At 46.8% G+C, this 12,293-nt stretch overlaps 1 protein-coding gene across 2 annotated transcripts in view; it reads right to left on the minus strand.

Annotated features, from left to right (window-relative positions):
* The window catches only part of FRS3 (fibroblast growth factor receptor substrate 3), a 76,737-nt gene extending 72,965 nt beyond the window's left edge, over window positions 1-3,772 (minus strand). Inside the window, exon 1 of one of the 2 annotated variants that reach the window (XM_075333734.1) lies at window positions 3,658-3,772. The gene's annotated coding sequence lies outside the window, so the exon portion shown is untranslated. Of the gene's footprint in view, window positions 1-3,463; window positions 3,566-3,657 lie in introns of those variants that run through there. The other variant, XM_075333735.1, reaches the window with a different exon arrangement.
* Window positions 3,773-12,293: the final 8,521 nt, after the last annotated feature.

Consider the following 12,293-nt stretch of genomic DNA (forward strand, 5'->3'; position numbering starts at 1 on the left):
AGTTTATTCAGAGGGTCATTTATTATTCAACCCCTCAATCCACCAGAATTCTGTTTGGTTCCCCTAAAGTATTAAGAAGTATTTCAGGCACAAAGAACAATGAGCTTCACATGTTTGGATTAATTATCTCTTTTTCCAGCCTTTTCTGACTAATTAAGACCCTCCCCAAACTTGTGAACAGCACTCATACTTGGTCAACATGGGAAAGACAAAGGAGCATTCCAAGGCCATCAGAGACAAGATCGTGGAGGGCCACAAGGCTGGCAAGGGGTACAAAACCCTTTCCAAGGAGTTGGGCCTACCTGTCTCCACTGTTGGGAGCATCATCCAGAAGTGGAAGGCTTATGGAACTACTGTTAGCCTTCCACGGCCTGGACAGCCTTTGAAAGTTTCCACCCGTGCCGAGGCCAGGCTTGACCGAAGAGTCAAGGCTAACCCAAGGACAACAAGGAAGGAGCTCCGGGAAGATCTCATGGCAGTGGGGACATTGGTTTCAGTCAATACCATAAGTAACGTACTCCACCGCAATGGTCTCCGTTCCAGACGAGCCCGTAAGGTACCTTTACTTTCAAAGCGTCATGTCAAGGCTCGTCTACAGTTTGCTCATGATCACTTGGAGGACTCTGAGACAGACTGGTTCAAGGTTCTCTGGTCTGATGAGACCAAGATCGAGATCTTTGGTGCCAACCACACACGTGACGTTTGGAGACTGGATGGCACTGCATACGACCCCAAGAATACCATCCCTACAGTCAAGCATGGTGGTGGCAGCATCATGCTGTGGGTTTGTTTCTCAGCCAAGGGGCCTGGCCATCTGGTCCGCATCCATGGGAAGATGGATAGCACGGCCTACCTGGAGATTTTGGCCAAGAACCTCCGCTCCTCCATCAAGGATCTTAAGATGGGTCGTCATTTCATCTTCCAACAAGACAACGACCCAAAGCACACAGCCAAGAAAACCAAGGCCTGGTTCAAGAGGGAAAAAATCAAGGTGTTGCAGTGGCCTAGTCAGTCTCCTGACCTTAACCCAATTGAAAACTTGTGGAAGGAGCTCAAGATTAAAGTCCACATGAGACACCCAAAGAACCTAGATAACTTGGAGAAGATCTGCATGGAGGAGTGGGCCAAGATAACTCCAGAGACCTGTGCCGGCCTGATCAGGTCTTATAAAAGACGATTATAAGCTGTAATTGCAAACAAGAGTTATTCCACAAAATATTAAACCTAGGGGTTGAATAATAATTGACCCACACTTTTATGTTGAAAATTTATTAAAATGTAACTGAGCAACATAACTTGTTGGTTTGTAAGATTTATGCATCTGTTAATAAATCCTGCTCTTGTTTGAAGTTTGCAGGCTCTAACTTATTTGCATCTTATCAAACCTGCTAAATCTGCAGGGGGTTGAAGACTACTTGTAGGCACTGTATGTAAAATGCAATGGAATTAATAGCGCTATATAAGTGAATAAATATGAATTATCTCAATGCTATTGAGAATTTATGGGCAAAGCTGAAAAGCCGGTGCGAGTAAGGCGACCAACAAACATGGCTGAGACACACCAGTTCTGTCGGGAGGAATAGGCCCAATTCCTACCAACTATTGTGAGAAGCTTGTGGAATTATATCCAAAACATTTCACCCAAGTGATACAGTTTAAGGCCTCCTTCACACATCCATGTCTCCGGTACATGTGACGTCCGTTTTCACACGTACAGGAGACACTGACACACGTAGACCCATTAAAATGAATGGGTCTGCTCACATGTGCGTGTTTTGCCATGGATCATGTGTCTGTGTGGAGCATATGTGTGTCAGTGTGCGCCACACAGACATGTCCGTTTTTCTCCGGCAGCACGGGTGTGATCCATGTGACATCAGTGTGACACGTACCGGAGAAAACACACGTCTGTGAAATAAAATTAAATTTCTCCACTCACCTTCTCCAGCCCTGCTGTCACTTGCTTCTGACCCCAGCTCATTATGCGCATCGCATATACACAGCAAAGAGGAACGGCAGCAGGGCCGCAGAGCGTAGATAAGCACTATGGACAGCAGCGACAGGGACAGGTCAGCAGTAAGTTCCTGTGCTCCGTGTATTATCAGGGATAGCAAACGGAAAACACATGTGTGCCAAAATCACAGCACATGGAGGGCCATACGCATCTTTTACACGGCCGTGCAAAATGTGTATGGGTTTTCAGACGTGTGAAAGAGGCCTAAGGGCAATGGTACCAAATACTAAAAAACGTTTGACTTTGCAGAAAGTAATAAAAATGCCTTAAAACAGTCTCTCTCTCATTATTCTGGCATTTGGCAAATATAAATCATTTTGGTTCCTAATTGACATAAAACGGGAAAGGTTTACTCTGATTCCATGTCAGATAGGGAAGACCTGCAGATGTGTCTTTATAGAGAATGGAGGAAAACTTCTGGTTTCAATTGTAGGAGGGAGTCGGAATCAGGGAAATTGAGGAGTCGGGGTTTGGCTTACCGACTCCACAGCCCTGCTTGTACATAACCTCACTCCAGGAACAGGGGGTTGGAATACTTTTGCACCTTTTTTGTCCAAAGTTGCATTTCATAAATTAGTAGAAACAATCTGGAAATGACACATTAACGTTAAATAAACAAAAGACAACATAAAAGTGGGCACCATCTGGGTGATGAATCTGGCGCAAATGAAGACGTAATCAAGAGTTCCCCACACCAAGAAACTGGCGGAAATACAATGATGAATATGGCCCAGAAAGCAGTTTTACCATACAGTGCATGCCAAAATGTTATACTATTGCAACCGGACCACCACGGGCTGCGGAAAGGCCCACCACCACCACGGGCTGCGGAAAGGACCACCACCACCACGGGCTGCGGAAAGGCCCACCACCACGGGCTGCGGAAAGGCCCACCACCACCACGGGCAGCGGAAAGGACCACCACCACCACGGGCTGCGGAAAGGACCACCACCACCACGGGCTGCGGAAAGGACCACCAACACCACGGGCAGCGGAAAGGACCACCACGGGCTGCGGAAAGGCCCACCACCACGGGCTGCGGAAAGGCCCACCACCACCACCACGGGCAGCGGAAAGGACCACCACCACCACGGGCAGCGGAAAGGACCACCACCACCACGGGCAGCGGAAAGGACCACCAACACCACGGGCTGCGGAAAGGACCACCAACACGTCGTGAAGGACCACCACCACACCAGGCAAAGAGATGGACCACCACAACAATGGGAAGGACGAAAACACTGGGCTGCAGAAGGACCACAACATTGACATCTGGTGAGACCATCTTGTGAGTCTACTGCATGGAGGTAAACATGGAGGAAAGAAGAGCAGCAGTAATCACGTCTTCCAATGTCACCCCGCATCCGTGCAGCCCTATGACGGCTCGCTGCCTATGCACAGCGCATCCTGTACAGCGGGGTAGGCAGGATGCTTAGGCCTCTCCTCACCTGTCAGTGCCCGCACACTGCAGGACATGCACACAGCGGGCTCAGCCTGGCACCGGGTGACCGCACACGGCCGGGAATCATCTGGACATTACAGGCACACGTATGTATGTGCACGAGGATGCGCTGAATGACTGCTTCCCATTCAAATCAATAGGCTGCTCTGCGCGCACACGCAGACATGAAGCCGTACGTACGTCTCCCTTCCGTCATCCCTCGCAGCCCGTCCACAGCGGCTCCATGTCCGGCGCGTCACACAGCTCTCCCGGAGCCGCTCCGTCCGCTCTTCATTCACATCACAGCCCGATGCACTGCCCCCAACACGAAAGCCCGGGGCAGACGGGAAAACCGAGTGGACGAAAGGACCTTTGATGATGTCATGACCATGTGATCAGTCACGTGTGTGGGAGGAGCTAGGCTTCAGGCTGTATGACCGGCGCTTATTATTTGGGTTATAATGTGGCTTTCTGAGAAGAGATGTGACCCTCAGCCCTTGTTCCGCAGCGGAGCCCACCCGTGGGGTTAGCTGCACCATGGCAGAATGCGAAAACTGACAAATGTGAACAGGTACAAACTGAACATGAAATATACTGTAATGTACAACTGCACTCTGAGACACTAAGGTATGCAAACATTGGATACAGGAATTTGGACATGCAGCACTTCTAAGTAAATACGTTTAAAAATGGAGACAGCGCATAAAAAAAGGCCAATTTTATGTGAGCCCAGCAGCCAGCGTCAAGGCGGATCTCTTATGCTTGGTCCCTACCTGAATGCCTTCACCTGGGCTGAAAAGCCTACAGTTTTATGGAAGGCTGGGAATCTGCTAATAGGAAATTAAAAATCACCTTAGGCTAGTGGGAAGAAGTGGTCAGTTAGAAGACATGACCCCATAATCCAAAATAAGAAAAGTGATGGCTCTTTGTAACAGACAAATGTGAACAGGTGAAAACGGAAATAAATCAACAAATATACAGTTGCACTCTGAGGCGCCGACAATTTTATGGGCGGACAGGAACCTTCTAATACGAAATTACAAATCACCTTAAGCTAGTGGTAAGGACGCTGGCTGCTCGGCTCACATAAAACTCGCCTTTTTTATGCTCTTTCTCAATTTTTAAATGTATTTCCTTAGCAGTGCTGCATGACCAAATTCAACGTTTGCATACCTTGGCGTCTCAGAGTGCAGTTGTATATTTGTTGATTTATTTCCTGTTCAGTTGCACCTGTTCACATTTTTCTGTTAGGAAGTGCCGTTGATTTTCTTATTTTGAATTATAGGGTCATGTTTCTCACGAGCTTAAAGGGAACCTGTCACCACTTTTTTGGCTATAAGCTGCGACCACCACCAGTGGGGTCTTATATACAGCATTCTAACATGCTGTATATAAGAGCCCAGGCCGCTGTGTAGGATGTAAAAATCACTTTATAATAATCACCTAAATGGTCGGTTCAGTGCAGACTGGTCAAATGGGCGTCTCCGTTCTTCGGGTTCAGCGCCTCCTCTTTTGGCTATCTTTGTCCTTCTTCTGAAGCCTGGGTGCATGACGCGTACTACATCGTTCACACAGGCCAGCATTGAGGTCCTGAGCAGGCGCACTACAATGCTTTCATCTACCCTGCTCAGGGCAGATCAAAGTGCGGTGGTGGTCGCAGCTTATAGTCACCAAATCTGCTGACATGTTCCCTTTAGGCCCGTTTCACACGTCAGTGAAAAACACAGACGTTTTTCACTGGCGTGTAAAACACGCACATGTCTCTGCGTGTGCCGAAAATCACGGCACACGTGGGTTGTCTAAGTGTAATCAGGGCTCCGTTTTCCGTGGCCCGTGATTGCACATAGAGATTCACTCACCTGCGCCCGCTCCCGCTGTCCATGGTGCTGATCGCTCCCGCGACGCAGCATCCGGCCGGCGGTGACCCCCGCAGCAGCTGCTTCCGGGTCGGCTGTGTCGCGCATAATGAATATGCGCGACAGTAATCAGCCGGCTCAGAAGCAGCAGGGAGGACGGGCTGCAGAGGACATCGCTGGACGCCGGGTGAGTTAAAATGTTTTTTATTTTAAAAGCACGTTTTTTTCTGGCACGTGTTTCACGGACCACACCACTGCGTGGTCCGTGGAACATCAGTGATACCAGAAAAAAATGGACATGTCTCCGTGCAGCAATCACGCACACGCGGGTACGCCGCACGGTGACACGTGTAGTGACAAATCACTGACGTGTGAGCAGACCCATTCATTATAATGGGCCTGCGTATGTCAGTGATTCTGGTACGTTTAAAAAAAAAGCACAAACGTACCAGAATCACTGACGTGTGAAAGGGGCCTTAAGGTGATGTTTAATTTCCTATTAGCAGGTTCCTGCCCGCCCATAAAATTGTAGGCTTTTCAGTTCAGGTAGAGATTTTTGGCCGGCTTCACACTTGCGATTAACTCGCACAAGTGCAATGCGAGAAAGTCTCGACCCAGACCCATGTTAATCAATGAGGCAGCTCCCATCTGCTATTTTTTTCTCAGTCCAAATCGGACTGAGAAAAAAATCGTAGCATGCTGCGTTTTGGTGAGTTTCACGTGCGAGTCTCTTCAATGAAAGTCTATGGGTGCGTGAAAAAAAAAAAGGATGTCACACGGACGGCACACACACCATCCTAGTGACATGCGTTTTTCTCAATACATTTCACGCATGTAGCAGACAACAATGTAAATGCTCCTGTACATAACAGTACATGAATAGCAGCTGCTGAGGGGAAAAACTGATTGCACACTGACAGCACACTGATGAAAAGTGAACAGAAATCGTCCAACTTTCTAGCATGAGAATCGGACCGATTTTACACTTGCAAGTGTGATTCCAGCCTTAAGGCCCTGTCACACACAGAGATAAATCTTTGGCAGATCTGTGGTTGTAGTGAAATCATGGACATATTGTTCCATTTGTACACAGCCACAAACCTGGCACTGATTGTCCTCAATTTCACTGCAACCACAGATCTGCCACAGATATTCCACAGATTTATCTCTGTGTGTGACAGGGCCTTTAGTTAAGGACTCAGCATAAGAGATCTGCCCTGAAGCTGGCTGCTCGGCTCACATAAAACTGGCCCTTTTTTATGCTCTAAGGGGGCTTTGCACGCTGCGACATCGCTAGCTTCGGCTAGTGATGTCGCGTGCGATAGCACCTGCCCCCGTCGGTGGCACGATATGTGGTGATCGCTGCCATAGCGAACATTATCGCTACGGCAGCGTCACACGCACATACCTGCTCTGCAACGTCACTGTGACCGGCGAACCGCCTCCTTTTTAAAGGGGGCGGTTCGTTTAGTGTCACAGCATCATCACAGCAGCGTCACTGAACCACCGCCCAATAGAAAAGGAGGGGCGGAGATGAGCGGCCGGAACATGCCGCCCACCTCCTTCCTTCCTCCTTTTCCGGTGGACGCAGGTAAGGAGATGTTTGTCGTTCCAGCGGCGTCACACATAGCGATGTATGCTGCCGCAGGAACAACAAACAACATCATTACTGCAGCAGCACCGATAATTGGGAAGAGGGGGGCATGAACGTTTTTGCAATGATTCAAAATCCCTCATAGGTGTCACACCCAACGACATCGCTAAAGTGGCTGGATGTGCGTCACAAATTCCGTGACCCCAACGAGATCGCTTTAGCGATCTCGTAGCGTGTAAAGCCACCTTTAGTGTATCCATTTTTAAAGGGAACCTGTCACCAGTTTTTTCACTATTAAACTAAAAGTTTCACCTTCTGCAGCTCCTGGGCTGCATTCTATGAAGGTGCACCTTGGCCCTGACTCCCCTTGCAGACCCCAAAAATAACTTTATAAAATCTGATCGCCACGTATGCGAATTGCCTGATCTAGTCAGATGGGCGTCCTCCTTTTCGGCTCCTGTTCCCCCTCCTGCCGCTGTTCACCGTCCTCTTTTATGCTCTTTCAAATCTCGCACCTGTGCGGAGTCATGTCCGCTCGCGCAGGCTCAATTCGTTCTGCCATATCGCGGGCAGAACAGAAAACATAGTTGCCCTTGCGGGCGCCGGTGAGCTATTTGCGCAGGTGCGAGATTATGGTCGGGTACAAGCATGACGCAGTGACGCCATACACAGCGCCAACCACAATCTCACGCCTGCGCAAACAGCTCACTGGCACACGCGAGGGCAACTATGTTTTCTGTTCTGCCCGCGATATAGCAGAGCGAACTGAGCCTGCGCGAGCCGACATGACTGCACAGGCGCAAGATTTGAAAGAGCAACGTGGATGATGACGGAGGTGTCATCACGTCAATCAAGAAAGGAGGACGGCGAACAGCGGTAGGAGGGAGGACAGGAGCAGAAAAAGAGGACACCCATCCGACTAGATCAGGTAATTAGCATATGTGCTGGTCAGATTTTATAAAGTTATTTTTGGGGTCTGCAAGGGGAGTCAGGGAACAAAGTGCACCTTCATAGAATGCAGCTCAGGAGCTGCAGAAGGTGAGACTTTTAGTTTAATAGTGAAAAAACTGGTGACAGGTTCCCTTTAAATGTACTTTCTTAGCAGTGATGCATGTCCAAATTCCAGTATCCAATGTTAGCATGCCTAAAGCGGGCTTTAAACGCTACAACATATCTAACGATGTGTCGGTGGGGTCACGTCGTAAGTGACGCACATCCAGCATCCTTAGTGGTGTTGTAGCGTGTGACAGCTACGTGCGATTGCGATTGAACGTAAAACCGTTCATCACATGCACGTCATTCATTTGCTAAAAATTGCACGTCAGGTTGTTCAATGTTCCCAAGGCAGCACACATCGCAGTGTGTGACACCCCGAGAACGATGAACAGATCTTACCTGCGTCCCGCCGGCAATGCAGAAGGAAGCAGGTGGGCGGGATGTGTACGTCTCGCTCATCCCCGCCCCTCCGCTTCAATTGGCCGGCCGCATTGTGACGTCGCTGTGATGCTGAACGTCCCTCCCACTCCAGGAAGTGGATGTTCGCCGCCCACATCGAGGTCGTATGGAAGGGTAAGTACGTGTGACGACAATTAATCGTTTGTGCGACCCGGTCAACAAATTGAACGTGTCGCACATACGATGGGGGCGTGTCACATCGCATACGATATCATATGCTTGCTTAATTGTAAGGCGTAAAGCAGGCTTAAGGCTATGTGCCCACGTTGCGTCAAGGTAATTGCAGTTCAAAAAGCATCCTCTGTCAGAAAGGACAATGCTTTTGGCTTTAAAAATGCATGTAAAACACAAAGAAAGTAGCCTATGCGCACCTTGTGGTTTTCATGAGTTTTTAGTGCTTTTCCGGTGCTTTTAGAAACGCTGCAGTTTTGTATTAAATTGAATGGATGGAAAACGCAGCCAAAATGGCAAAAACAATTGACATGCTGCTTCTTTAAACGCTGAGTTTTTGCCCAAATTTATGCAAATTAAACGCAGCGTTTTGAACAGCAAAGTGCGCACTAGAAAGCTCAATGTCCCATTGACTTTGCTTGAAAAGCATAACGCAAGCATTTTGGCATGAAAATGCTGCAGTTGAAAAAGCAGTGGAAAAGCAGGTAAAAATGCAATGTGGGCACATAGCCTAAAGGCTGTTTTACGCTCTGCGACATCGCTAGCATCGGCTAGCGCTGTCGCGTGCGATAGCACCCGCCCCCATCGGTGGCACGATATGTGGTGATCGCTGCCGTAGCAAACATTATCGCTACGGTAGCGTCACACGCACATACCTGCTCTGCGACGTCGCTGTGACCGGCGAACCACCTCCTTTCTGAGGGGGCAGTTAGTTCAGCGTCACAGCGACGCTGTGGAGGCAGATAAGGAGATGTTTGTCATTCCAGCGACGTCACACATTGTCGTTTCTGCGGCAGCACACATTGCTAACAACATCGTTACTGCAGCAGCACCGATAATTGGGAAGAGGGGGGCATGTCACCGATTAGCGATTTTGAACGTTTTTGCGACGATTCAAAATCGCTTATAGGTGTCACACGCAACGACATCGCTAACGCGGCCGGATGTGAGTTACAAATTCCGTGACCCCAACGACATCGCTTTAGCGATCTTGTAGCGTGTAAAGCCACCTTTAGCGTCTCAGAGGGCAGCTGTACATTTATCACACCAGGACAGAACCTTATATGCCATTTCGGTTTGTGCACACGTTGAGTCTTCCAAGAAGATACTTCAGGACTCATTTGGGTTTTTTGTCTGGAAGCGTCTTTTTTTTTTAGTAGTTTTGTTTGGTTTGCAATTTTTGACCACCAATTTTTTCTTTCTGCTGTTTTTCCATCGTTTCTTTTTCCTGGAATTTTCATGTCTTTTTTTTTTAATTTAACAATGAAGAAACCACTATCAGTTTCTGAAGTAAAATAAAACCACTGGGAAAATGCTCAAAGACACGCCTGGGCATCTTGTGAGCTCTTCCATTGCCTTGTATTGTTTCAAGCATCTGTGGAGTGAACAAGTCTGAAGAACGGTCAGGTCACTTCTTCTCAGGTGCTTTTGAAAACCCAAAGTGGTTAAAAGATACTCCAAGGCTTGAACATTTGAGCGGCAAGTCATTTTTTTTTTATGTAGAAATGCATCTGTTCATTCTTTTTAAGCATTCTCTGAGCACTTTGTTAGGTGGGTTTCAGGTGGAATTGACCTGGAAATGATGTATGCCCATACTCTTGTCAATGGCACCACTGCTTTTCTTCAAGGATAGGTGATCAATATCAGACCAGTAGAGGATGACACCCAGCATCCACTGAAAAGCAGATTTCGCCTCTGGCCGGACATAAATTGAATGAAGCCACAATGATGTGCCTCTATTCACCGTATAGCGGTCATTGCCAAGAATTGATGCTCATCTCCTATTCCCAGCAATGGCCAGTACTCAGCAAATGAAGCCACAATATTACGGATCTTGTGACTATTAACATCAATTGAATAAAAGCTTAGCTACAGTTCTTGGCATTGGTAACTTTAAACCTCTATTCACTCACATGAGCCACTGATGAGCCCACCTATCGACATAGCTGCACTGTCTCTGTTGTGGACATTGTCAGTCTCACACCATATATGCCCATTAGGGTATGTGGTGAAATAAAACGCACCAAACATAGTGTATAAAATACTAAGCCCTTTGGCTGGGCTCTGGATATGGGTAGATAAAAGGGAGAGTGCGGGCGCAGTGTAGATGTTAGAGATAATTGCAGCATATATAAAATATATTGCTCACCTTTTTCAGGTCTTTATAAGGCTTATAGAAAGACTTCAGTAGTTCTTGTGTAAATCTGGTCTTCAGAACTGGAACTGAACGCACCAAACAAAGGCATGTGAGGAAACAGCACGCACCAGACTATAGGGTGATAACCAGATATAATAGATCCAGGTAATATGCTCACCTGAGCGAAGTATAGGCACAACACCTATGAAAGCTCAATAATGGATGAACTTCACTAGGATGCTTGAAGCAAAAGATAATTCACAGTTTTGGGCTACTCTAACCAGAATGAAGATCCTTGTTTGTAAAAACGAGCTGAGAAAGACACCAGAGAATTTCCAGCATGGAAATGTGTTGTGGAATAAAAAGCACTTTTTTATATTACAAAATGAAGATCCTTCTTCCAATATGTTCAAAACCGTGAATAGTCTTTTCCTTCATTACAGGCTGTGCCCACGCCAGGTCTTCTAGGAAGACACTTCGGCACACGTCAGTATTTGTGACTGGAGTGAAAATAGCAGATTGGTATGGATGCCAGGTATCAGATGCCCATAGATCTGATATTAACTATTCTCAGAATTGGCCATCATTATCATAAAGGATAGATAAGATCTTTCTGATCATAGGGGTCCCTTCACTGGGGCTCTTTTAATCAACAGAAGTCACATTTCTTTTTTTGTATCTTTTTATTCACATTTTAAAAATGGCAGAAGCGGTTCATGAATCTTGCAGAAAATAAAAAATGGTCTTTATTTTTGTCTTTAACTTCATTTGTGATTTAAAAAAAAAAAAACACTAGTACATTTTGTAAATTAGGGGGAAAATTGTGGCAAAATATCTGGAGTTCATAAAATCACTACCAAGAGAAGGAACTGACTTTACGAAAAGTTGCAGATGCTGAATCAGATGAAAACAATGAACCTACACTCTGCCCACAGTGGCAAACTAAAAAATAAACAGGCAAATACATGAAAAATAGACTTCTAAAAAGGCGCAAATGGAACAGCAAACAAAATTTAGCAAAAGAGAAGAAATTCAACAAAAAACAGGCGCAAATGCAATCATGAATTAGGGTTTGAACGTTTATTGATATTAAAACTCTAAATGTAAAGGCAAATTACATTTCTTGATATTTCTATATCAGAACGATGTCATTCTTAAATCATACCAGTTATTGTTTTAATAATTTTTATATATATATAGCGCCAACACATTCCACAGCGCTTTATAATACAACGCATGCGGTTTGGATGCAATTTTTTTCCAGGAGATGCAGATTTGGTGCAGGACTATGGTGTATAAATTTCAGCACTTAGGCCTCGGTTCCACTTGCACTTCGCTTCCGATAGAGCATCGGGAGTGCTATGTTAATGACCCTCTACTGCGAGTGTAGGCCGAGGGTCATGTGACTGTGATCCGATCTTGCGATCGGATCACAGCTCCGGAAAAGAGGGAGGGAGCACTTTCTCCCTGTCCTCTGCGGCCTGTCTCTGTATACATCGCACTGCGGTTGGATGACATGCGAGTGCAGTGTGATGTTTCACACACACCCATAGACTTGTATGGGTGTGCGTGAGCCGAGACTAACTGTCAAACGCAGTATGCTGCGAGTCATTTGTCATGCTGA

This window comes from Anomaloglossus baeobatrachus, chromosome 2, assembly GCF_048569485.1.
Source record: "Anomaloglossus baeobatrachus isolate aAnoBae1 chromosome 2, aAnoBae1.hap1, whole genome shotgun sequence".
Lineage (NCBI taxonomy): Eukaryota > Metazoa > Chordata > Amphibia > Anura > Aromobatidae > Anomaloglossus > Anomaloglossus baeobatrachus.